The sequence below is a fragment of the Sparus aurata genome, chromosome 1 (genome assembly GCF_900880675.1).
Source record: "Sparus aurata chromosome 1, fSpaAur1.1, whole genome shotgun sequence".
In the NCBI taxonomy this organism is placed as follows: Eukaryota; Metazoa; Chordata; class Actinopteri; order Spariformes; family Sparidae; genus Sparus; species Sparus aurata.
This window is the reverse complement of record NC_044187.1, coordinates 6,315,562-6,320,058: the sequence shown is the minus strand read 5'-3', so window position 1 is coordinate 6,320,058 and position 4,497 is coordinate 6,315,562. Positions and strand designations below refer to the sequence as shown.

At 40.6% G+C, this 4,497-nt stretch overlaps 1 long non-coding RNA gene across 1 annotated transcript; it reads right to left on the bottom strand.

The window, feature by feature from the left end:
* Nucleotides 1-3,195: 3,195 nt before the first annotated feature.
* Nucleotides 3,196-4,171, bottom strand: LOC115587927 (uncharacterized). Its single transcript, XR_003985233.1, has 3 exons — nt 4,129-4,171; nt 3,763-3,990; nt 3,196-3,249 (listed from the first exon to the last, which is right to left on the bottom strand). It is a non-coding gene; the product is annotated as an uncharacterized LOC115587927 (long non-coding RNA).
* Between the last annotated feature and the right edge of the window lie 326 nt (nt 4,172-4,497).

Below are 4,497 nucleotides of genomic sequence, written 5' to 3'. Positions count from 1 at the left end.
AAACTGTACATGAAGTAAAATGTGATGCTCTCAGCTCACTGTCTCACTTTGAACTCACTTTATTGGCTTTGTCAGCCAGGACAGGTGAAAACCCAGAAGCTGATCAGAGCCTTTTCAAATCTTATTTATTATTCTGTAGAACTTCAAAATACATTTTGTTTAATATCTCATACATATTTCTGTAATATAACTGACTGTACATGTTAAAATAAGCTCTCACAGTTTAAGCAGTAAGCTGATCTGAACAATAAATCATGTCTGACAGCTGGACATGATTCAGTTGAAGCTGCCGACTCCACGTTCTTCTAAACTTCCTGCTACATGCTGCTGCTGACTGTCTGTGCTGCTGACTCCTACCTGCTGCTGCTACTGAAAACTCAACATGAAAACTTTTGGAGCTGAAGGTAAATGTGTCCACTTCCCCCACATCCTCCACAGCCTCGCTCTCCTCTGTGATATTTCAATGTGGTACTTCTTTGTGTCCATCAGGTGAGTCCTGCCTCTGGTTCAGCTGCATCTGAAGAGAATCACAGAACACGTGTGTAAAGTTTTAGTTGTGACTGTGACTGTAAATCTAAAGTCGGGATGTTTTATTGGATGCAGGAGTCTCTAACCTGACTGGACTTCACAGCATGTCTTCCTGCTGCTCTGTGTCTTCTGTCTGTGCTGCAGTGAAGTCTGAGATGTCCTCATACTCAGGACAAGAGTCCAACTGATGAGGAGAGACGACAAAATGAGGCTCAAAGGACCTCGTTCATGAACCAACATCAAATCAGATCAGTCAAGTTATAACTGTGATATAGAGGAGGTTTGTCAAGACGGCCTCTCTCTCTGTCTCACCTCTATCATCTCCACAGGTTCTTGTGGTTCAGTGGTGGAGCTCAGAGTTTTCTTCTTCCTGGATTGAGTCCAACAACAACAAATACAAATGTCCACATTGAGAAACTCATATCACTAAAACTAAATGAAGTCCGAAGAAGAAAACAAAAGAGCTGATGGATTCTGATTGTTTCACCTCGTCCACAGACTCAGGAGAAGAAGAGGAATCAGCATCAAGACCACCACAGTCAACCTGATGATGTTCATTATCTTTGTTGAATTCACTAGAAATACACACAGATATGTGATGAGAATCAATAAATCACTTTTCCAGGTGATGCTGTCTGTTAATCAGTCAGTCAGAGTCCTCCACCTCTGACATGATGGAGGTTCCTCCCTGAACACAGCTACAGAAAAACTGTCTCTGAATGCAGACAGGAAATGTTATTTTCTCTGCACCAGTTATGAGTTGTTACATATTAACATGTTAATCTGGTCTGGTGCAGTAAACAGGTGTGTGTGCAGGTGAATGAAGATAACTCACCTGCCACAGTCAGACGTACGGTGGTTTTGTTTCTTCCTCTTCTGTTCTGGACTTCACAGGAATAATTCCCACTGTGTTCAGCTCTGAAGTCAGTGATGGTGAAGATCTGTCCTGATGCTTTTGGTGAGTCTTCATTCTCCTTGTACCAGGTGTAATTAGCTGCTGGGTTAGCATCACTGCTACAGGTCAGAGTCACTGAACTGCCCTCCACTATCTCAGCAGAGGGACTCACTGACACAGAGGGAAGCTTTGGAGCACCTGTAAAGATGAATACAGATTATTATAAATTGAAAGAGCATTTTAAATACTTTATTTCATAGGAAGATCAGGAGGTAGAAAGAAGTATAAATCTGCTGCAGTTGCTCAGTGAACTACAGCAGGCAACTGACACTGAAACAGGAAGAGACGTCTGATTGTTGCTGAGTTAAAATGAAATTCCAGAAATGAAATGTTCCACACAGTTGAGGAGGCAAAAAAAGGCGCAATTATGCAAAAACAAGACGCTCACAGAGACAGGGGGTTAAAGGAACAACAAGTGAACTCTAATGCTGTTAATCAAAGTCCAAAATGTATAAATACAAGAAACAAAAGGGAAACAAGAAGAATCCAAGAAATGAAATCAGAAAACAAACCCCACAGCCCAGTTTATATCACAGACCTGACAACATAAAAAACAATGAATATGATATTTAATCTCCTGTATTTTACTCACATGTCACATTAATATAGATGTATTCAGACGTGCTCCTTCCCAGCTCGTTCTCAGCTGTACAGTAATACTCTCCAGAGTCAGAGGACTGGATGGAGCTGAAGACAAGCTGTGGTTCTTTACTGAGAGGTTGAAGGTCTGGATCTCCATTCTTCTTGTACCAGGTGTAATTAGCTGCTGGGTTAGCATCACTGCTACAGGTCAGATTCAGTTTCCTACCATCCACTATCTCAGCAGAGGGACTCACTGACACAGAGGGAAGCTTTGGAGCATCTGGAGGAGATATGAACATATTAACATTTATTCTGGATGCAGATGAGTTTTCATGAGTGAAACTTGATATTTAATTGTTTATTATATATGATATCATATTCCTGGTTAGCACAAGCTACAAAATCCATATATATTATATTTCCTTTGCTGCAGTAAAAGCTTCCTCTACATTGGTGTCCTCCAGTGAATTTATGGTACAAACTGATGATGTTGGTTCTGTAATTTTATCACTTTCTACAAACTGAAAAAGTTGCCTTGTAATCAAATCCAGTCAGCAATTTTGTTTTCATGTATCTGGTGAAACAAACTACTAATATATGAACATCATTCCTCAGAGACAGAGTTGATAACAGGACTCTGGACACATTAGATGTTGGATGTGTATTTATGTGTGGCAGCATCTGAAACTTTAGAGGTGGTTTTCTGGATCAATGAACATCTGTGCAGATCTGGAAACAGTTTGTAAATCAAACATCATGTCATCATCTACTGTAGCTGCTCAGTGAACAACAGCAGCAGACTGTGAAGGGGAAACAGGCAGAGCTGGAGAAAGTGCACCATCAGCAAAACACCTGACTGGGTGATAAAGTTTAAAAAGTCATTAGATGATTTAAATCAGCTGCATTTTACTCACATTCAACTCCAATATAGATGTATTCAGACGTCCTCCTCCCCAGCTCATTCTCAGCTGTACAGTAATACTCTCCAGAGTCAGAGGACTGGATGGAGCTGAAGACAAGCTGTGGTTCTTTACTGAGAGGATGAAGGTCTGGATCTCCATTCTCCTTGTACCAGGTGTATTTAGCTGCTGGGTTAGCATCACTGCTACAGGTCAGAGTCACTGAACTGCCCTCCACTATCTCAGCAGAGGGACTCACTGACACAGAGGGAAGCTTTGGAGCATCTGGAGGAGAAAACATGAACACATTTTACATTAATTTTAAAATTGCAGATCAGTTTAAGATGAATAACAGAAGAAACACAATGAGGAAATATTAGTTATAAAGTAGTGCAGTTTGATTCAACACTTTGCAACATCTGTCAAATAAAACTAGTGGCTGTGTTTTTATCAGAAATCAGAGATAACAAATTAATTAATAAAAGTGTCAACAAAAGATAAGAACTGATAAACATGGAATCACTATGAGTTTTTTGTAAATCAAAAATAACTGACATGCTAAAGACATAATCTCCAGTGTGAGCTGATATTTAACTGTTTAATTTTGCAGACAGACAATGAAAGATATTTATGCATCATGTCTACAATCTCATGGGGCTGTGATTTGATTGTCACTCAGTTCTGCACAATTAATCACCAAATACCACTGAATTACATGTAGTTAAGGTCCAGTACAACAGGTCGGCTCAAAAGGCTCCACCAGGTGTTATTTCAGTGGATGACTGGAAGTAAACTCACACAGTGGAGGAGAGCGGCAGTTCTCATGTCCTTCTACAGCACAGGAAAAGCTGTCTGTAGGAGTGAAGTAGACTGAACAATAAGAAGATGTTTGTCTCTGAATGATCCGTCCATTCTTGTACCAGACGTAGTGAAGACGATCAGGTAGAAGACAACTGCTGTCGCACTTCAGCACTGCCCAGAGTTCAGAGGGATAGACCTGATATCTGTTCACCTTCACCTGCAGATCTGAATATGTGAATAAGAAACAAAAGTCTTCATTTTAGACTGAATGTCAACACACACACACACACACACACACACACACACACACACACAAAGATATTGCAACATAGAACTTAATAAATATCCAGATGAAAATGTTACCTGTGACAGTCAAAGTGACTCCAGGTAAACCAGTATAACTCCCACCTGGTTGGTTTGTTATGAATCTGAACTTGTACTCAGCTGAGTCGCTGTCTCTCAGGTCTGTGATTCTCAGACTGCAGCTCTTCTCAGAACAACTGTACTCAACACGATCTTGATAATCTGAGTCTGTTCTCAGATCCACAGGTTCTTTTCCACTCAGTTTAGTAAACCAGAATGTTTCTTTAACTTCAGTATAACGGCCATATTTCAAGGATGGGTATGTGTAGGTGCAGCTCATGTCCACTGTTGATCCTTTTAAGGCACAGATCTCAGTAGAGCTGTAAGTCACTCCCCAGTCATCCTGACTCTGTATCACTGTAACACAGA